This window comes from Haemaphysalis longicornis, unplaced genomic scaffold (assembly GCF_048455015.1).
Source record: "Haemaphysalis longicornis isolate Haplotype H1 unplaced genomic scaffold, Haemaphysalis longicornis Haplotype H1 scaffold_7, whole genome shotgun sequence".
Taxonomy (NCBI): Eukaryota; Metazoa; Arthropoda; class Arachnida; order Ixodida; family Ixodidae; genus Haemaphysalis; species Haemaphysalis longicornis.
Genome location: NW_027526422.1, coordinates 107,119,232 through 107,142,597, shown reverse-complemented (window position 1 = coordinate 107,142,597; position 23,366 = coordinate 107,119,232). Strand labels below are relative to the sequence as shown.

General features: G+C 47.0%; 1 protein-coding gene and 1 pseudogene across 1 annotated transcript in view; one reads left to right on the top strand and one right to left on the bottom strand.

The window, feature by feature from the left end:
• The window catches only part of LOC144146790 (uncharacterized), a 56,516-nt gene extending 34,595 nt beyond the window's left edge, over nucleotides 1-21,921 (top strand). Inside the window, exon 2 of the mRNA XM_077678723.1 lies at nucleotides 16,017-21,921. The gene's annotated coding sequence lies outside the window, so the exon portion shown is untranslated. The remainder of the gene's footprint in view (nucleotides 1-16,016) is intronic.
• LOC144146466 (uncharacterized) lies at nucleotides 377-937 on the bottom strand (annotated as a pseudogene).
• Nucleotides 21,922-23,366: the final 1,445 nt, after the last annotated feature.

Below are 23,366 nucleotides of genomic sequence, written 5' to 3'. Positions count from 1 at the left end.
TCACATGAAGCGTTAAAGTGAACTATTTATTCCCAGGGGAAAAAAACTGTTAAGGCATAAAGTTGGACTAGTTGGTTATCTGACTGCATTTTACTAGCGAAAAATAGACGCGGACGAAGAAGAAGTACACAGGACACTCGCTTTTGAGTCGTTTGACTCGTTTGACTCGTTGAGTCGTTTGAGTCGTTTGACTCGCTTTTGACTGCGTTTGAGTCGCAAACGCCTGCTGCGCCACCGCTATTCTCCCCTGCGTTGTGGGAAAGCCTGCCGCCTGTCTCCGGAGCGCGTGCTTTCGGCCGGCGCTGAGTTCGATATATCCATTTCTTAACCGACCGAATGTCCTGTGTACTTCTTCTTCGTCCGCGTCTATTTTTCGCTAGTAAAATGCAGAAAAAAACTGCAGCAGCGTTGACTGTTTCTTCGAGTTGACTGCATGTCGTACCACAGCCTGCTCCATGGTTTCCAAAGAGTCCACGAACGCGAGACCACTACCTTCCATTCTGCCGAAGTAGCGGCGTAAAAGTTCCACAGCGGCCACAGCTTCGCCCGCAGTTGGGAGCGGAGCGGGGTCCTCCGTGGTCGAAGGGCCAGGTTCGCCATCCACCGCCTCTAAAGTCAGCTCGCAGGTGACCTCCGCGGCGATTTCCACGTAGGTTAGTTCAGCCGTGGTCCCCGTTTCGTCATCGCCGACGAAATCGTTGATGGTCATGCTCTCTGGCACAGCACCCACAAAACGTGAGAACTCGCTCCACGTCTCTTCGAGCGCAGGTTCTTCGAAATCCACAGACGTTTCATCTTCCTCGGACGATTCCTCGGCACCGACGACGAACCGAGCGTGCCTAAAGCAGTTGGCGATCGTCTCCTGCTTTACGTCATCTCAAGCACCTTTGAGCATTTGAATGGCAGTTAAGAGGTCGATCTTGAGGTCTTGGCCCATTCGCAGCTTGAGGAGCAACTTTTCGATCAGTCTTCGCTTGTAGATCGCCTTGAACGCCCGAATTACACCCTGGTCCAATGGCTGTAGTTTTGGCGTAGTGTTCGGCGGCAAGGACTTGAGCTCTATGTTCTTGAGCGGCACGTCCGTGTGGTGTGCTGAGCAATTGTCGACGAGGAGGCACGCCTTGCGCCCCTGTTCCGCAAGCTGCGTGTCCCAATCCTTGAGCCATTTTTCGAAGACGTCGCGTGTCATCCACGACTTCCTGTTCCACGCGTACGTGACAGGAATGTCGCAGCGGTTGCGCATGCAGTGCGGCGTCTTAAACTTGCCGATGACAAGGGGCCGCAGTTTCGTGCTGCCGTCCATGTTGGCGCCCAAGAGGACTGTTATGCGGGCTTTGTTCTTTTTGCCGCCATGACACTTCTCCCCTCGGGTGTCGAGCGTTTGTCGTGGGAGCATCTGCCAGAACAAACCTGTCTCGTCTGCGTTAAATATTTCCTTTGGGTCGTATTTTCCGAGAACGCCCGGCCATTCTTCGTCCAGCCACTTCTTAATGCTATCGCCGTTGGCGTCCTCGCTTTCGCCACAAACCGTCTTGCCGACGATCTGGTAGTGAGCTTTAAACCGTTGTAGCCATCCACTGCTTGCGGCGAAGCCTTCGGCTTGGTGGATGAATGCGAAATCCTTCGCTTTCTGTTGGAGCATAGGCCCCGACACCGGAATGTTTCTGGCTCTGGCGTCCAGGAACCACCTGTGGAGCGATCTTTCGACGTCTTGGAAGGCTGGTTTCCGAACACGGCGTGCACCGCAGTGCTGGCTTTGTCCCGCTTTCGCCTTGATGTCACCTTTCGTCTTGAGCAGCGTGCTCAACGTACTCCGCGGTATATTGTACGCTGCGGCAACGCTGGACTTCTGCTCTCCTTTTTAGACGTGGCGGATGATTTCCAGCTTCGTCGCAAACGCCAGTGACGTTCGTTTCTTCACGTTTGCCACCATCACCACGCCGCACGCGGCTGACACAGCGCCTTGCAAACACAGACACTTAACTGCGCGAACAGTCTCCGCTAGTTTAAACCACGCACGACGCTGAAGAGTTCGTTAAGGCGTTGAGGCTTGAGATTATCGACTGAAACAAGACAAGACGATGACTGAAGCTGATGAACAACGACTGAACAAACTGGTGAACCGGCTGAGCCTGAGTCAGCCAACTGCGTATGCCGCCTAGCCTGAATGGCGCTACCGGTGCCTCAGGCATGCGTTTGAGTCGCAAACGCCTGCTGCGCCACCGCTATTCTCCCCTGCGTTGTGGGAAAGCCTGCCGCCTGTCTCCGGAGCGCGCGCTTTCGGCCGGCGCTGAGTTCGATATATCCATTTCTTAACCGACCGAATTCGATACAGAAAATTAAAAATGCATGTAATTCTTTCAAAAAAGTGATGTTCGATATAACGAGGTTCGACTGTATATGCAGGTATAACTCATTCCCAGACAGAATTCTGGTTTGTGATTCGCTACATTTCTGATTCACTACATGCATTGCGAGGGCCTCTGTTCTGGCAGTCTTGGTGCCAAAGGTAGCTTAAGAGGGTTCAACGCTGGTCGACCACTCTCGACATGTCGTAGACACTCGAGTCACGGCCCGGGGGTTAAAAAGAAGGTCCCCGAGTAGTTCGAGTGGCGCTGGCTACCACCCCGCAGGAAAATAAAAAAATACCTAGACATAAATACCCGAGATAGTGGTGAGAAAACAGCCCCGCCAGTAGCGTAGTGGTTATCGCACCAGACCGGTATTCTGGAGGTCGTGGGTTCGGATCCCACCCCGCAGGAGTTTTTTCACCACTTTCTTTCTGACTCAAACAATTCTTCATCTGTTTCTATGACCTACCGCATTCCCCTCTTGGCTTTCCGAGGTTTTCTTGACTGCCAACCCTTATTCTGTCTGTATATATATATATATATATATATCTTATACAAGTACAGAATAGCTGGCCAGATATACTACCGTCAGGCCGACCTTTCTGTGTTTATTTCATTTCAATAAAATTCCTCTCTCTCTCTATACAAGTATTTTGTCTACAGGGTCGCTTTAACTTCGTGTCACGAAGCACACGATGCTTCGCCACGCATGGCGACGACGTCCATGACGCGACAGCAGCGCGCCTTTCGTTCGTGGGCGACGCACTCAGCTGGCCGTAGGCGTACCTCGCTGGAAGGTTGGTCGCCGAGCACGTATGGCCGGGGAGATAAGGGGGCAAGTGTCAGCTCCACTCAGGGGGGACCTTCCCTCACGCGACTGGTTACGCGCTTTGACGCGACGGCGTTGTTGCCCGTCTCCTGGACACGGACGAAGCACCCTCACGGCGCCGCCTCCCCTGTCACTTTCGGAAACTAAATGAGATGCGATGGAGGGAAAGGAAAATGTCGTTCACAAAAGCCGACAAAAGAAGAGGAAGGGAAAGAGAAAATTAGTACACGAAAGTCGGCAAACAAGAGGAGGGAACGAGGAAAAGTCGCAGGAACAAAATAAGCTCGGATGGAGGACCGGAGGGCGCAGGCGAGGATGAGCTTGTCGTGGCACGCGGTCACTTTATACAGCTAGGCGACATTGCTGGCGGCCGTGTTAATTTTGTTCGCCTCTGGTTCTAGCTATAGCTTCCCCGCTATACTGCTATCTTTTCAGTCTTATTCCCGCATTTTATTTTACTTTCGTAACGCCGTTGTCACCCTGAAAGCCCGAACGCGGCGAGCTTTGCATAATCACGCTTTATTTGTTCGGGTCTTATTAGGTACCTTTTTTTTCGCTTTTCTGGCTCTTCGTTTGTTAACTTGGAGTTTATTTCCCTTCATTTTTGTTTCTCCGCGCAATTTAGTATCTACTTTCTACCGCGGCGGCCTGTGGTAGCACAAGGCTCTTTGAGGGGCTTGCTCGCAACAAAGAGAACCGCAGTTTGGGGTTGGCAGCTCGGCTCGGAGTGATTAGGAAAGATGCCACTTCCGATTTCCTTGCTTATCTTTCACACGACAGGGCACGCACATATCTAGCGACATCAGCTTATGGCACAGCTAGCCTTATTATTTTTTAGAGGAAGGAGTATCAAGTGTGGCCCTGCGGGTTCGATTACCTGAGAACGCCCCCAGTGTTTCTCGGTAAGTGTCATCAAGCATATCCCCCGCTTTTGCAGTTTTCCGATGTTACGTATTTTGACGCCGCTTTCACCCCTGGATGCTTCCGTGAACCGTTCAAGGGCGCGATCAACCGCGATATTGCGCGGCTGGATGTGCAGTTCTCGGAATTTCATCGCTCAGTAAGCAAAGCCGAAGCCGGGAAATGCGCGTTTCGCTTTGCACGGATCACTTGCAGTTGCGCTCTCTGATTGATTGATTGCGGGGTTTAACGCGCCGACGCAACGCAGGCGATGAGGCACGCCGTAGTGGAGGGCTACGGATTAATTTTGACCACCTGGAGATCTTTAACGTGCGCCGAAATCTCGAACAATCGGGCGTTCTTGCTTTTCGCCTGCATCGGAAAAGCGGCCGCCGCTCCCGGGAATCGAGCCCGCGACCTCGTGCTCAGCAGCGCAACGCCTTAGCCACTGAGCCACCGCGGCGGGTAGTTGCGCTCTCTCCTAATGTCTATTTGAGGGGATGATGACGGCGACGACGAAGATGATGATGATGTTGAGTGTGACAATATTCCGGGTGTTTGTAAACTGGGAATCCCCATTCAGGCTTCTTTAGGGTGTTCCTTTGGCTAAAAAAACAAGCGGTGATGATGACGACGACGAGATGATGATGACGATAAGCGCCCAGGTATTAGGAAGTGTGTAATTAGGGAAGCCCCCATTGTTCCCCCAGTTCTCTTCTGTATTACCTTTGGTTACAGCACTTGTAAGTGCCAAAAGGATAAGCGGACGGATACACTCCGGGTGCATGCGTGATCTTGCGGAATGCTTTCGTCCAGGGAGTGGTACTGAGACGTGGTTTTGTGTTGGAATACTTTTATGTGGCATGTGTTTGATAACGCTTAGCCACTTCATCGTAAAGCCCTGCGTCAACGAAGACACCGAGAGAAAATACGATATATTTGACACGAAATTGTTTCTGGGCGCGTTGGTGAATACTTCAAGACATTGCTTCAGCGTTAAAAGACGAACACATGAAAGGTAAGGGCTTCCTGTCACCTTTCGTTCATTTATTGCTTTCATTTATTTGAACATTTATTCCACTCACAAAAGAACGGAAAACTGGGCGAGTTGTAAGGATTCATCTTACTAGCAACATAGCAAACCGATGTAGTACAGAGAACAATTAAGAAGGTGCAGTACACGCCACTGGCTTTTAACTAGTTTATTAGAGGGACAAACTGGAATTTTATACACAGAATGGTCGTACCGCGCATGTATCAGACATTTTTTTTTCCAAATCAAATTGGCAACAACTTATCTCCAAGATACGCAAGTCCGCCTTCGTGGACAGCAAACCGACTCGTGGTAGTGTGGGAACGTTTAATGAAAAACGTCTTGGCCGCCTCGCGTACGCGCGGGTTCCTGTGCCTGAATATCACAATTGTGTGCTCAATCAGCGGTACACATCCACAACTTTTACGATGAAGAAAGGAAGGAACAGTACAGGAATAGCAGGGAGGTTAACCAATGTACTGTCCGGTTGGCTACCCTACTCAGGGGGGTGGAGACATGGGAAATGAAAGGGAAAGAAAGGACCGCGGTACAGATTAAAAGAGAAGGAGAGGAAGAAAATGAGAAAAACACAGGGTGTGGCCATGTTAACTACAAAGGCAGTACAAAGCACGCACACAAAACAAGAAGGTCGCGGGTTCGATTCCCGGCTGCGGCGGCCGCTTTTCTGATGGAGGCGAAAACCAAAAACGCCCGTGTGTACGAAATTTCGGCGCACGTTAAACATCCCCAGGTGGTCAAAATTGAGCCCTCCACTACGGCGCGCCTCATCGCCTGCGTTGCGTCGGCGCGTTAACCCTACAATCAATCAATCATCAACAAAACAAGAAAATGCACGAAACTAAGGCGGTACACTGACGAAATTGGCGAACTAAGGACGCTGCACTGTAGTAATGTCCCTACAATCGTTCAGAGAGGCCCGTGTACTTCAAGAAGTGAAGTAAGGCTTTTGTGGCCTTTTCGGCCTGTGACGGAGAACGCCTATGACACAAAATTGTCTGTGCTGTAAAGGGGTGGTCGTCGAGTTGGCGAAATGTGGGGGAGAGCTGTTGCCTCGGCGTTATGAATCGGTCACACTAGCTAATTGCGTATCAAATCATGCTCTCTTAACCTGACGTTCAGACATCTGCTGGTATGGCTGGTGTACACATGGTGACAATTGGGATGCAATACACAACATCAACTGAGCAAGGCGAGCAATTGTTTTTTGTTGTTTACATTGCAGGTGCCCTTTGGTGCATTATGGGTCTTCGGTAGCTTTCATCTCAACAGCCGCGCCCGTTTTCCCAGGCCTGTTTCAGGGAGAGAAAACTACTCGTGCACCATATTTTACCTCGATACTCTGTAGTTTATGTGTCAAGCCGTGTAAACAGGGTATCATCACAGGCCTTCATCATCACCGCGGTGGGTGCAATGAGCGGCTCCGTATAAGCTGAATGCCGGAGCCGGTCCACTTTTTCGGAGAAGCTGCTACACATTAGATGTTTGCAGGACTTGACAAGTAGCCACTAGAAGCGGGAAAATACTATGCCATTCTTTACAAGTTGTGCGTGGGAGGAATTATGGTACAAAATGGGCTTTTTTTTACCTAGGTGAGTATGCCAAACATACGGGTAGGGGCTGATACCTCAAACTCAAGTCGCGAAACTGTATCCTGTCGCCTTCCGGAGACCCCCAAGTAAACTTACGGCCGGGACCTTTTAAATGCAGAGCATTTCTTTAACTCACGATGTCACCCGGCGTTGTCGGCGTGCCTCGGCGTCCGCAACAGCCGTTCCAGGTGCGCCCTCTCCCCCACTCCTCCTCTCCCGCATCACGCTACCCTCATCGCTCTCAACAACAGGTCCGCACCCCTCCCCCTACACTATATAAAAAAATAATACTTACCGGCGCCTGGTTTCGATCCCACGACCCTGCGGGCGGAACGCAAGGTACATGGTGCTCTACCCACTGCGTCACAAAGCCGACACAGAATGGAAGGCTACGAACGCGCCTTATATCCTTGACTCATTCAAAATACGTCAAGAAGCTGCTGATACAACGCATTCACTACCTATGGGCGGAACGCGAGGTACATGGTGCTCTTCCCACTGCGCCACAAAAGCGACACAGAATGAAAGGCTACGAACGCGCCTTATATCCTTGACTCATTCAAACTACGTCAAGAAGCTGCTGATACAACGCATTCACTACCACCAACTCCCCAAACACTAAACGTTAACGCAATACACCCACCCCCTATGCGACGCATTTACTCGAGTCCCCCTCGTGGGGAGATGGGCCCTTTTCCCTGAACGCCTGCATATACTTCAGCTTATCCACAGCAGCTCATTGCGTCCACCGCGAAAAAACTGATCTTGAAATTTTAGATGGCCGGCACACAAGACCGGAGCTGAAACGACGGATAGTTGCTACTATCGTGCCAATAGGTGATACTGTGCAAATAGGTGACACCTTATTCGCACGGTTTGTCATGCGCACTACAAAGAATAGGGGGCGAAATATGGTGCACAAGTAGTTTTTTTCTGCCAGGAAAGGCTTGGGAAAATGTGCGCGGCTACTGAGAGGAAGGCTTCAGACAACCCTGATGCACGTAAATGTATCTGCAGTGTAAAACATAAAAAATCATTCACCCCTTGCTCCGTTTGTGTGGTGTACTTTAATCACATTGCCTTGCGACCACGTGTTTATAGGCCAGACGGGAAGATGTCTGAACATCAGGTCAAGAGAGCATAGTAGTTCGCTAAAAAGGTAGCCCTTGCACACAATTATCTGGTGATTGTGAAAGTCTTGGTTGTGCACCGCGGTTTGCGCGCACAAGTCAGATGTTTAGGAACAAGAACCGGCGCTTGTGCGAGATCTCCACGGCGTTTTTCATCAAACATTCGCACACTCCTTGTATCAGCCAAGAGTCGGTTGCCCTCTTAGAGGGCGGACTTGCGTATCTTGGAGGTAAGTTGTTTCGAATGTGAATTAAAAAAAAAAAATGTTTGGTACATGCGGTAGGGTCATTCTTTGTAGAGATGCCTGTTTTTCCGTGTAATATATTTAGTTCTAACTCAGTGACGTGTCCTGTGCCTCCTCCTTCTTTGTACTACGTCAGTCTTCGCTGTTTCTGGCAACATGTACTCCCGTCGACGGGTAATTTTTTATTTATTATGATTGTTTCCGAGCACGTACAGCCATATGAGCAATAGTTTACGGGCCAATTTTAACAAAATGTATGTTCACCCTTGCTTTCCAGAAACTATTGCGTGTGTAGAGTAGGTATTTAACATGTTAATTATCCGGTACACAGAATGCCCGCCGGGCGCCAAAGCGGGAGAGAAATTCCTCAGAACCAACATTGTTCATGACCGCACGTCGGCGGTTAGCGCAGAATAGATCCCCCACAACCGCCACTATTATAAAATCGAATAAACAAGCACGATCTTCATGCCAAGGAGTGCATAATACCGGCCATTCCAGTAAGTCAAGCCATTGAAACCGTAAAATAGGAACACTAGGTTTCCGGCCTTCGGGTATTGTTTAAGCAAGACGCAACTCCTTCTTTACGCCTGCGAATTGAAGAAAAAAAAAAGGCAAAGTTATGCAATCGACCGAGATTCGAAGGACACGACGACTCATTACAATGACTTATTATATATGTATGACGCACTGTGGTTAAAAGACGCCGGATCTTCTTTATACGTCCCCCTGAACCTGCAGGCCCACTGTTTTCCGCGATACACGCGCCAGCAAATAACGCCTCCTTCCATTACTTTCTCGAAGCGAATGCCGGCGCAGCAGCCGCTCGCATATGTAAACGCTCCGGATAGATAAGCCAGGTGGAAGTGGAGTTGGCTGCGCGGAAACAAACGGGTAAGAAGGAATAAAAAAAAAAGCGAAAGGAACTCAAGGATAGTTCCCATCGCAAGCTCAACACGGTGAAGGGAACGGTTCGATGAGAACTTCGTGTGCGTCCATACGCTCGGTCTATTCATGTGCATCGCAATGACTATGGACAAGTCACGATGCGAAACAGTTCGGGAAAAAGAAAAGGGGGAACGAAACCCAGCAGCAGCTTATATTAATAGTAGAGAGATACCGGTGGGAATGGACTGAGGAAAAATCAATTTCGCCCCGTCGCGGTGCGACATGTCCCAAGACTGTGTGCGCCGCTCGTGAGAGTACGACGGGCCGAAGCAGATGCGGCCGGTTGATAGGATCGACTCGGAAGCCAGCGCGGAAGTCATTAATCAGCCGTCTATAGACAAAAAAGTAATGAAAAAGGAGCGACAGAATCGATGACCATGCCGCATGCACGGATGTTTCCCAGAATGTATGTACGTCGTGGGTGCGCATTTCTGCGTGTTTTGGGGCAAACCGTCTTCCTCACGCTGGATGACAACCGAACAGGCGTATTCGGAGCGACAGAAATTGTGTGTCTTCCAAAGCAAGTGTGTTGCACAGAGCTTACGAGTGCGCACCTAAGCGCACAGTCTGTTTTAGGCCGGAAGCAGACGGCTCGGGGAAGCAGGCGACGTAAACAGGAAGAAAACGCGCGCAGACGTTTTGGCAAGAGCAGACGATACGAGCAGACGACAGGCGGCTGAGCGCGCTCTCGCGTGCGCTCGGTATACTAACAGAGAGAGGGGTCAAAAGTCGATGCACCTTATGCGCTGTCTCTCGGTATTTCTCCCTCGTACCTGCCGCCAGTTGCTCCCCTATTATTACCGCCTGCTTGCATTTTCATTTCGTTTTCTTTCTTTCAAAAACCCTAGACTCGTTCTCAGTTATCGCTGCCAAGCGGACATTTTGTTCCGTGTAGCTCGCCCGCTTCTGCGACGGGCCATCACAGCTTGCGCTTCTCTAGTTCGTTCCTGTCGAGCCGTCATTTTTTTTATTCTTTGTCAAATCATGTATCACAATCGCATTTGCCTGCGCGCTGTCCCGTACCGTCTGGCACTAACCCGTAGAATACAATTTAAAGAGTAAAAAAGTGTATGAAATACGGTAAGCGAATTGAGAGATTGCAAAGGGAAGGCTGTCTGAAGCCGCGGAACGATTCAACTGGGGTTCAACGGACCGCAACGAACCCGGACGGAGCGGGACCCACAGCTGGATATCGCCACCTGCGGGAGCGAGTCTCGTGGGGAGGGGGTACGACGTCGAAAGTGAGGAGAGGACGAGGGAAGCGAAGCTGCAGCTCGAATCATGCATGCGAGCTGCCGCTGTCTTTTATGTAACCTCTGTTTTTTTGTTTTATTACACCGCCCCGATCGTGCCGTATGCCGTTACCGAACAGCGGGCTCACAGACCTCGCGTGCACTCGATTATTCTTTTTTTTTTTTTTTTTAAGTACGCCGGCTGTGGACAGCGCTATTTTTGTACACTATAATATAATAATGCGTCCATATGCTAATCGTTGCGTGGCATCACTAGTTTTGTGTGTTTATGTGAACGCGATGCGTTCCTGCTATGTTCAGCGATGCGACGTTCGAAAGCTTTCTCGCTTGATTCAATCGATAATGGGGAGTTGGGTTCGACCTCGGCTGCGGTGACTGTTTTTTAGAGGCGAAGCCTCTTAGGTGTTTGGGCCGTCGGCGTCTCCTGTCGTCGTCGTCGCATATCGTATCATGCAGTCACGCTACTAAAACACCGGGACACTCGGTTTCCACCGCCTCGCGCTAGAACGTAATAATGCGTACTAAAACAACACACCGGTACGCTCGTTATCCAACGGCTTGCGCTAGAACGCTTCTTGCTTCAAAGACACGAGACTCAGAGAAAAGCTGTATACCTCTACCCCCAGCGGTTTCATCTCCGTGGGCAAAAACGCCCAGGCGCCTAGAATACGCCTATACACTGCATGCTTCGCCCCTACCCAGGTTTCACGTTAGTAGAGATAGTGCGGGATTTTTTTTCTGATGGAGATTTCGGCACACGATAAAGATTCTCAGGTGGCCGAAATTAATCCGGTGACATCCACTACGGTTGTCTGACGAAGCCCAGGTGTAGTTTAGGCGCATAAAAAACCCCGAAACTAGAAATTTGATTAATAATGAGCAATTATTTAGATTGATTCCTTATGAGGTTCAGCGCGGCGACACTACATAAGTAAAATCATTTTATACATGTATACAGTCGTTTCATTTATAATTCCTTCAGGGCCAAATGGCATTACCGAGGGGAGGGGATTACAATTAATACCGCAAGTAAGGCGGTGGACACGAGGATATAATATACGGCGTTAGCACAATTACAAGCCCAACGTCAGCGCATAAAGATAAAAATACATTAAAGTGATACCAAGTACACACTGTTAGCTAGTGTTTCACGAAAAAGATAAGTATCATTAATAGCAACAATTTCGATGGATGGTAGTTCTATTCACGCAAAAAAAAAAATGACAGAATCTCAAACTAACGCGTAAGACTTGAGGGTAGCGAATCTGTACGCAACCTTCACGACCATCACGAAGGTTTTTAAGTCCGCGATTGCAGCCGATTTGCTTATTCCTCGCTGCCGCAACGACCTTTACTCCCTCATTGTTACGATAAGCGTTTCATTGTTACGATAAGCGTTTCATCTTTCATTTTTTTTACATCGTCTTGGAAGAGCGTACGCTATCACGTGTCTTCCTCGTTCCGAGCAAATGTTGCCAGGATTACAGCGAACGCTGGACTTTTGTAATGGAGGTACGTTTGTTATTTGTTATGAGGTTATGCAGATTGGCCAATCTTGGCCATTCCCCATAACTGGGTATGCTTGGATTGACAAACGCATGCCGGGGACGCTTGGCGGTCGCCGCGAGGCACGCACACGGGAGCGCTAGGCATTTTCTTTGTTTTTTAAATTTCCGGCGGTCGCAAGCTAGGCCCCAGCTCAGGAGCGTGCGCTCAGTAATTTCTTGATATTTTTAACTGCGGACACGAGAGATTGCAATTTGCTAAGCAGCTTTTCGCAGTTAAAATGAGGTGAAAACAACTGGGCGACAGTGTGATAAGTGTGATAAGTGACAATGCCAACTGTGTGACGGGGATCGATGCGATGAGACAGGAATTGTGGAAGTGGAATAAGTACGTCAGGCAAGATAGGATGGTGACATATAAAAAGTTGTATAGGCGGGACAATTTTAATCGAGATGACAGCGGACGTCAGCGGAGATGATTGGGGAAGCTATAGCAGCGTTATTCTGCCATTGAAACTATACGCGCGTGCGTACGCTATGCCCTCCAACGTTGTAACCATCGCGTTCACGAATCTAAATAAGTTGAAACTACTGTTTGAAGCGTTTCCGAGGCCTTCCATAAGAGTCGAGCGTGAACCCGGATTTCGCCAAGTTACAATATTTCGCTTGTACTACGATCAGACGTGCGTCATGGTGTTTGGTAGCAGCCTCACCACCTCAAATCAGAACCTGAAACACTACATTTCTGCTTTCGATGCCGTTACACCCTTTTGATTCGTCTCCAGTGGCATGGCTTCTGCAGCGACAAAGTCGAAATCTGCAATGGAGTTCGTTTTAGGGCTCTGGCTGTCGGCGTCTCCCTTCGTCGTCGCCGTCGTATCTCGTCTCATGTAGTCACGGTATCAAAACACCGGGACACTTGTTTTCCAACGCCTCGTGCTAGAACGTTTCAACTCTGTGGGCAAAAACGTGTACTGAAAGAACACACCGGGACACTTGTATTCCAACGGCTCGCGCTAGAACGCTTCGTGCTTCAAAGACAGGAGGCTTTTACAGTAAAGCTGTATACGTATACCCCCGCAACGGTTTCATCTCCGTTGGCAAAAACGCCCAGGCACCGAGAATGCACTTATACACTGCATGCTTCGCTCCTCCTCAGGTGTCCGGATTTTTTTTTGTTTTGCTTGTAACGCGGTCCAATTATATACGATAGACCTCCCAGAGCGTTTTTGACGTTTACAGCAAAAAAAAAAAAAAAATCTGCAGTGAGACATTTGAAACGGCGATGTGGGGGGCAGAATCACGAGATATCTGTTCCTAATCAATTTATAAACGAAGACAGAGGTCATTAGATTCGGATGTAGCAACCGCGATCGTATTGTTAGCGGATATTAGCAGCGCATGCTGCCCCGTGTCCAATGACATCGCATTTATTAAAAATGCCCCCCTAAGCTTCTCTCCCCCTGCGTTCACTGTCTGTTCATCGTCCTCTCCACCTCTCTCTGGTTCTCTCCCCTTCTTTTTATCCTGGCAATGGACTACCACAGTTAGCCCCTATAGAAACTCACGTTATCTTCGTGTCAACAAATCAGACGCGGAGTTCAGCTGTATACCGGTAGCCGTATACGATGAGAACTAATGTCCGAGCTCTGCCGTGCACCGGTTGTTTGATGCTGTTCCCTTCCCTCGCCGCCGCGCCGCCACAGTGATCACGATACTCGTCACGCAGCCGTACGAGAAACAAAATAAAACGGAAAGACAATGCCAAGAGGATCGATTGTCGTACGCAGGAGAGCCGCGTGAGAACAGGTCGCCGAGAGTATGAATCACTCCCGCTGCATGCGAGCGAATACAATTAATGGAGAGCGCGTTCGCGACCAGGAGGAGCACGGACAAACTCGTAGCAGTAATGTATTCTTGCGCGTGTGATCCCTTTCCTGAGGTCGACTGAACATAAATGTCTCTTCCGTGATGGGCTGGTACAAGCGTGCTGAAGTTATCATTCCACGCGGCATCTCAACAGAGGTCGTCAGTGAAAATAAAAATACTCGAGGCATGCTTACGTGGGAGGTGGATGAAAAAAAACAAAACAAACGCGCTTAGCTTTCAGCAAGCGCTTGCGTATCTATGCGAGTCTGTGCGCCTAGCCGGCTGTCATCGGTATTCTTCCCCCCTCTTTGCTGGCCGTTGGCCGAAGATATATGCGACCTGCGCTGCGGTTCCTGCACAAAATTCTTTCTTGGTTTAAACAATTTGCTACCGCACAGCATACCTTTCGTGACGTCACCTAATTTCGTGCACTTGAAAGGGCGAAGCCAGGGCCACAGCTGCAATAATTGGCCCACCCCCGCTGCTTTGTTACCTACATGTCCGCTTGGCGTGACCAGCCCGTGTTTATTTCTTCCTTGCTGCTGTCCACCTAAAGGTCGGGGTTTATGTCCATCTGTTTTATTTCCTCTATTTCATTTGTTCGGAGGGAAAGATGTACTTTCTTCTGTTACCCGTCGGCAGACGTAAGCACACGACGGCACGCGACCATCGAGAGAGCAGGCGGGCGTCGGGGTGCTCTGTATGCGATTTGTGTATAACTTTGTTTTATTCGTCGCGTACTTTCCATAAGCCGGTTTATAAACAGCGCTCGCGTACACGCACGCGAACTTCACGTGAGCGGCGTGCTCTGCATCGGCCGGACGCGTCTCGATGGTTGACTCATGAATTGCGTCGTATAGGAGATACCCTGTAGCCGCGTGTTCCCAGCCCGTATTTGGTCGACGAGCCTGCAGGTGTGTTTTCAAGCGCCGTATCTAGGAGACAGCGGGATTTGTTGTGTGGTGTTCGAGTACGGCTCTAGAGTTTGTCTGGAAGATTTGTATACCCACACTCGCGGGGTATACTTCGAAAGCAAGTGCTCCTGAATACGCCTCCAGACACAGTGATGGGGATAGGGATGACTGCGCATTTTGCATCGGATAACTAATTTGTGCTGTCAAACACGGAGTTGTACATTTTATCTGGATTGTCGACCATTAGGCGCGATTGATGTATCAGCCCATTAGACAAAGCAGAACTCGCGGTAGCATGGGTATGAGCGTTTGAGGAGCAATTTACATTTAAAGCTATAGGCAGTTCCACACCCACAGGCATTCCGAGACATTAAATTGGCCCTGAATCGGTACTGATAGACTTTCATACTTTCCTTCGTGCCTAAAATCATCGCCAAAGATGTAGCCATCACAGGGCCTGCTGGTGTGTTTTCAAGGGCCGTATCTAGGAGACAGCGCGATTTTTTGTGTGGTGTTCGAGATGGCTATAGAGTTTGTGTGGAAGACGATTTTAGCCATACTCATGGGTAAAATCATCTGCATGGTTGGGTCGCCACATTATATGTCTTTTGTTTTTGATATCAATATGCCTTGTTGCGGGTGTGTTTTAAGCGTTCATTTCTTATTGTCGCAACTTGGAGAGAGACTGCCAATAGCGGCGATATTGCCCTTTGTGTGACCACCACGCAAGCACATCTAGCATGCTCCTTCTTTGAGCCACGCCGGTAACGGGAGAGTAGAAATCTTTGGAGCTACGTTTGAGTCTGGTATTCCGAATTTAAGGGTTGAACGCATTTATTAACCGTGCTCTAAAAGCGTCTCAGAGGTCGAAAAAAATAATAAAAAAGGGCTTCGTGGGCTTGTAATGGCCACAATATCCTTATAGAAGGTTATGATTTACAGACAGAGTTTCAAACTCGCACATACTAGAGGAACAGCTGGCACTAGTATCTAAGTGACGGGGCCGTTGTGTAACGCGGCGAAGCTTTCAGTTTTACTTGGCATGGCTCATGAACTGGCTCAAAAGTTCCTTGTACCTGTGAAAAATCAGAATATTCTTCATACAAGGACATTGAAATGGTTTATGAATATAAAAGTGTAGCTATTAAGAACTTAGTCGACAGGAACATTTTGAAGCCTTTATGCAAGACGAACAAGAGAAACAAATGTTGCCCTTGTTGTTGCTTTTCTGGTCAGGAACGACAATATGCCATGTTGCAAGCCAAGCCAAGTAAGAATGGAACAGTCAGTTTCAATGGCGGCCCCATGGTGGCATGGAACTTGAACGACAGCTTTACGAGTATATATTAGTATGAAACAATGTGAGTTACACTTTTCGTGTCTAGCGAGATGTCTGTTTTCTTATTCCGTTGCTTTATTTCTGCTCTAGGCAACGCCACCCGTCCAACATCACCCTGCAGAACCTAGGAGAAGCTCCTGCCGCGGCGCAGTCCTGAGGTCGCCGGGGGGTGCTACCACGCTGTACCAGAAAAGCACTCGTGGTTCAAGCTGGAGCTACACTGGTGCAGCTTCGGTGCAGCCCGGTAACATCCTGGTGCAGCCCAGGCGTTACACCGGCTCTACCCTGCTTGGTGCTGCCAACTTGGACTGTCTGCTTCCCTCCCCACGTGGTTTGACAGGAACGTCTTTGGAATAGTCTAGTCGGGATCATTCGTTGGTGATGTGCAGGAAAAAAATCGTCGACGAACTCCTTTTTGTTAGTTCGGTGATAACCAGTCCTCAATACGTCCATCATTTTGAGGCGTAGGAGAATGTGCACGTATTTATAATCATTTAGCAGACGCACACATGTAAATACATCACATGCGTTGAAATACCTGTATCGAAGAATGACATGTACCCGAAATTTGCTTTTACGGCGCTACCAACCCCAGAGAAAAGGGGATCTGTGCATTTAGTGTGAAAACTAGTCCATGTGTACAATACAAGCACAGAGAGGCTGCAACATTCCTTGAGGTGTTGTTTTCTATCTAGTCTGGTTCGGAACATGTCACCATATTTTGTACGTTCGGTGGTACCCCAATTTGTGTTTGACGCTTGGCTATGCCCTTGTACACACGGTCGTGCACTATGTGTATGCTTAGTCAAAACCAGGGAGTAAGAAGCAAGATCGTGAGGGAAACTTCGCTATTCGGGGCGGCCAGGTGATGTCACAAGCACTTGGCGCACGTTCAGCTGTCGCCATCTGGTGGCGGGGGAAGAAACTGACTCTAGACAGAACAGAGGCTGTGGTGGCGACATCTTCCAAGTGCTTAACCGCGGTAAACGCGGAGAAGCACCGAACAGATCTACCCGTGCGTGCGGCACTGTACTGATTTTTGCTTCATTTAGTAGCTTACGTACACAGTAGGAGGCAGGCCGGCCTCCTACTCTCGACGTATTTGAGGCGCACGCAGCGGGAAAATCACGGTGTCTGTGCTAGCCACGTCGAACTGACAACGAACCGCCAATATAATGAAGCACGGCAGTCAAAATATTAGGCCGCTTGCATTTTCCGCGTTCTTCCGAGAAAGCTTGCTGTAGATTTTGCGGGATTACTATGGTTAAGTTAGGGAGCGGGGTCATTATCATCATTATAATCATCAGACTATTTATGTCCGCTTCAGGATGCAGGCCTCTCGCTCTGGGTACTAAACACCGATTAGCTGACAATAAGAAAGTTGTACAAAACTTCTTGCACACGTTAGCGTGCTATGAAATATCATGTTACGACGGATAATAATTAGCGCAAAGTCTCCAATGAATAATAAATGGAGTGAATATACATTGGTGTGACATAGCCTCAGTCGTGGTTGTAAAAAACTGGCTGCATATCCTTTATTCTGTATTCAAAAGAAAAAGAAAGGACACAGTTATGTTCCCACGTATTTATGCTAACACTCGCCACACAAATTCGGTCATAAACATTATTTTGTTGTGCTCTAACGGCTCCAACCAATCAAACAGCCCAGTTAGTACCAGGCCTGTGCGCAGAGAGACTGACTGACTGCCTGACTGACTGACTGACTGAATGATTGATGAGTGATTCTATGTATGAATGAATTACTGAATAGCACAATAATTAACCACCACATTTGCGGGCATATACCATGAGACCAGCCGCTGCATTTATCCTGCATGAGAACTTGTTACCCCTTCCCGACACGGGGGAGCTGCACATAGTTGCGCTGGAGATTGCGCACCGGCACAACAATCATTCATACTTTGTAGCACAAAAACCTCCCATTTCCAGGTTGCTGGCAGTCTACACATGCGGTGAATAGCTAACGAAAGAGCGAGTGGAGTGGATAGCTCCCAACTCAATCACGAACTTACTCGCTACCCAACGCATACGCGAGCGAATCGCCACTGACTCGCCGACAACGCAAAGCACCGAATGACTAACTACCTAACTAACTTGCCGACTATCTAACAGGCTAACTAACTAACTTACTTACTAACTAACTAACTAACTAACTAACTAACTAACTAACTAACTAACTAACTAACTAACTAACTAACTAACTAACTAACTAACTAACTAACTAACTAACTAACTAACTAAAGAACTAACGAACTAACTAACTTACTAACTAACTAACTAAAGAACTAACTAACTAACTAACTAACCAACTAACTAACTAACTTACTAACTAACTAACTGACTGACTCACTAACTAGTTACCCTAACTAACAAGCTACGCAGCCAGCTAAAGAACAAACAAACAAACAAACAGACTAGCGGACTAAGCTGACTAAGTAAATAAATAACCACTAACTAACGAACCAACTAACTAGCTAACTGACTAGCTAAACAAATGACCAACCATTAACTAACCCACTAACTAACTAAATACTAACTAGTTTACTAACTCACTCACGAGCGAACCACTGCTGACTCTCCAACGCATCAAACCACTAATAAACTGACTGACTCACTCACTCGCGAGTAAACCGCCAGTGACTCGCCAATGCACCAAAACACCAAATAACTAACAGGCTAACCTACTAACTAACTAACCAAATAACTAATAACTAACGAACTTACTCATTCGCGAGAGGACCGCCGCTGACTCCACAACACACCAAATCACTAACAAACTGACTGACTCACTCACTCGCGAGCAAACCGCCAGCGACTCGCCAACGCACCATCGCACAAAATAACTAACTAACTAACTAACTAACTAACTCGCGAGTGAACCGCCCTTGACTCACCAACGCACCAACGCATCCAAACCCTAACTAACTAAACAACTATCCAACTAACTCACCTACCATCTAACCAAGTACTAATTAACTAAATCGCTCACGACAAAACCGCCACTGGCTCACCAACGCATGAACGTATCAAACAACAAAAAACAAACTATATACTAACTCACTCGGTGGAAAACCGCCGTTCACTCACCAACGCACCAAATCACTAATAAACTGACTGACTCACTCATTCACTCGCGAGCAAACCGCCTCTGACTCACCAACACGCCAAAGTACTAACTGACTAGTTAAACTAATAACCGATTAGTTAAACTAACTACTTATGCAGCAAGCTAACAAGCAGACTAACTAACGAACTGACTGACTAAATAAATAATCAACTATGAAGTAACCTAGTAACTGATTACTAACTAGTTTACTCACTCACTCACTCACGCATGAACCGCTGCTGACTCCCCAATGCACCAAATCCACAACTAATAAACTGACTGACCCACTCGCGAGCAAACCGCCAAAGGTTCGCCAACGCACCATTGTACCAAAGTACCAAATAACCAACTGACTAACTAACTAACCAAGTAAATAAATAACTCACTCACTCGCTCACGAGAGAACCGCTGGTGACTCCCCAACGCACCAAACAGCTTAATAATAACTGACTGACTGACTCACTCGCGAGCAAACCGCCAGTGACCTGCCAATGCACCATCGCACCGAAGAACTAACTAACTAACTAACTAACTAACTAACTAACTAACTAACTAACTAACTAACTAACTAACTAACTAACTAACTAACTAACTAACTAACTAACTAACTAACTAACTAACTAACTAACTAACTAACTAACTAACTAACTAACTAACTAACTGACTGACTGACTGACTGACTGACTGACTGACTGACTGACTTACTGACTGACCTACTAACTGACTGACTGACTGACTAACTGGCTAACTAACTAACTAGCTAACTAACTAACTAACTACATCGCGAGTGAACTGCCACTGATTCACCAACGCACCAACGCATCACAACACTAACTAAACAACTAACTCCCCTAATAACTACACCAAAACACTAACTACACAACTATCAACTCCCCTACTAACGATCTAACCAATTATTGATTAACTAACTCACTCGCGAGCAAACCGCGACTGGCTCACCAACGCACCAACGCACAAAATAACTTATTACTAACTCACTCACTCGGGAGAAAACCGCCGCTGACACGCCAACGCACCAACGCACCAAATTACTCATAAACTGACTCCCTCATTCACCAGGGAACCGCCAATACCAACACATCAACGTACTAACTAACTAAACTAAACTGACTAACTAACTAAATAACTAACTAACTGAATAACTCTATATTTATTTACTCACTCGCAAGCGAACCGCCTCTGACTCACCAACACACCAAATACTAACGAGTAAACTATCTAACCACGTAACGAAGTAACTATGTACGCAAGTGACAAATTAACTGTCAATCTAACAAGCAAACTAACTAACCAATTTACTCACTCGCTAATAAACGACCATTCACTATTTGCCAAGTAATAACCAGCTAACAAACAAGCAAACTAACCAACCAACTAACCAACTCAATAATGAACCACCACTTACCAACGCACGAACTAACGAACTCAGTAACTTACTGGCTAACAGACAAACAACAGAAATATCGAATAACCAGCTTACCAACCAATCAAATCGCTAGTAAACCGCGATTATTAACGCACCAACCAACCAACTAACTAATCAAACAACTCACTAACAAACCGTCTCTTACCAGCCCACTAACTATCCAACTAACAAAGAACTAACTAGATAACACGCACGTTCACCACTCACTCATTAACAAACCACCACAGACTCACTAGCGCACTGACGCACTCAATTATCAACTCTACCTCACTGAATGGCAAACCTACCAATAACTAGCTAAAAAACCAACTTATGAACTAATTCTCCCTGAGCAACTAGCTAAAGTACCCAACTACCAAAATTTTTTATTCACTGAAACAAACCCCAACTCCACCACCAACAATATAAACAACTAACAAACAGATAGCAGCACAAGCTGAGTTACTTGCTCACTACAAAAACAACTAAAAATTAAGCAAACTAATATCTAATAAATAACTGTATAGTAATGTATAAAATCGCTAAAACCCAGCCAACGTATTGTCAAAACTACAGGCCACCTAATCACAAACGGAGTATTTAACTATCGATTTCACCGATTGAAATACATAAGCAATGAATAATCAAGGTACTATTGAGAAATTAAGTAATGGCGTCTGAAACACCGATTGGCTGACAATAAGAAAGTTGTACAAAACTTCTTGCTCACGTTAGCGTGCTATGAAACATCGTTCGTCATTCGGCACGAAGATGTTACGGGGTGCATTAATATAAGCCCATCAGGATCTGACGACTGGTGGTGTTGATTTGCCAAAACAGGAAAATGCGGCAACGGCCCCTTGGAAATATTGTCTTTCCTTGAAACAAACAAGCAAATAAATAAATAAATAAATAAATAAATAAATAAATAAATAAATAAATAAATAAATAAATAAATAAATAAATAAATAAATAAATAAATAAATAAATAAATAAATAAATAAATAAATAAATAAATAAATAAATAAATAAATAAATAAATAAATAAATAAATAAACCAAAACAAACAAAACTCATATAAACAAAGAGACTAGGAGTAGGCTGGATGTTTGGAGCCTGATGAGACAAGTTCGCTCCACTAGACACTTCTACAGGCTAGAGGATCAAGTAATGAGAACATGACATCGGAAGCAGGAATGCGCCTCTTTTTCTTCGGTGCGTAGGACGCTAGCATGAACGAGCACAAGTCCTGATTTTGTGGGACCTGTTTCGAGCCTTGCTGCAGGATGACGTTTAGCTCTAGAATACAGTCAAGGGGAGTCGCTTCCTTATTTTTAACTCCTGAATTGATGTTTGAGTTAGACCCAAAAGAGCTGGGTAGTATTGTAGCAGAAAGAAACATTTATGTATGCGGCGGGAATAACGGCTGGAAAGATCCAGGTGCGAACGAAATTCATTCGGAAATGACACCTATAATCACTGGTTTAGTAAGAGCCTGTGCCTGTTTGATTGTACATGAATGTGCAAAGCAGGTTTCATACGTGCAAAGCAGACTTTTGTGCATGCTTTTAAAGTGAAATTTGCATTTTCGCGGCAAATGTATACACACACACAAAAAAAAAACCGGTGCGTGTTTATTCTAGTCACTTTTACTTCTCACTGTCTTGCACACCTTTCACTACCTTACACTACCTTGCACTCCAGTAAGACAAAGCCTGCCAATCACGTCCCGAGAGTCGATGTCAAAATGGAGGCTTTATCCTTATCATGAGGTCACGACACGCAGGTGTAATGACGTCATGCGTGAAAGCGTGGCATGTTAGCATGACATTGTTGCTCAGCTCATGGCATGCGTTCTTCGAGGTCTCAAAACGTTCAGACCAAAGCGGCCACGTTCTAATAAGGAATAAAAACACGAAGAAGAAATAAGTTTTCTCTCCCGCCGCACGAGTTCTAACAACATTAAAAAAAACTAATTTAGACGCTTTGTGCTATGTTGCGAACAAATGCTTGGGTTTTCAAACAAACGTCTGCAAAAAACAAAGGAAAGATAGGCGAGATGGAGGCAGCAAGAGCGGAAAGAGGTTTCAAATGCTATAAAAACTAGGCGCTACTTGTCAACCATGCATGGACTGTTTACTGTTCTGCTTTCGGGCTCATTCATTGGGATTCAATATAATTCCAGTAAATGAGTAAAAATGAATGAATAAAAAGTACGCTTACGACGCTTTCTGCACTAACCTCTTCCTGACCGAGAATAACGCCGCATTTCAAATCCCTACAAAGCCAGTGCGTTGTTGAGGTCTATCACACAGACGCGTCGGAATAATGTGTAATAAGTTTCTGGCCAAAACAGGCGCTCTTAGCCCTCATTCACACAGCCATCATCGTCATTTCAAGAAACCGCGACGGAGACGTAAACGGAGTAGCGTTCGTACTGGAGCTCTCCGTCAGTGTACAGGGTCGTCTGCCTAGCGATCAGTTTAGCCTAGAATTGAGCGCGCTTAATCACCACTAGTAAATAAAATGGCTTAGATTGTTGCGTGGGCTCACTTTTCGCTAAATGTAGCCTTAAAAATTTGTTTTCTGATTGGCTGGTTTACCACGGGGCCTGGTCCCATCGCGTTGACGGAACGGAAACGTAGAGCTTGGCTTCCCGTCAGCGTCGCCCCGTTTTCGGCGAGAAATCGCCCGCAAAACCGCCGCCCATGACGGAGTACGGTGACGTCGTGACGGGGTGAAAAACGGCCGTGTGAATGAGGGCTTAGGCATTCTCTTCCTATTTTCGGCCGGAATGCAATTGCTGAAGATGTGCGCCAGTGCTTTATGCAGATTCGAGCATACTGATGCGAACCTCGTAGACAGTCCATTTGAGTGTCTCGAT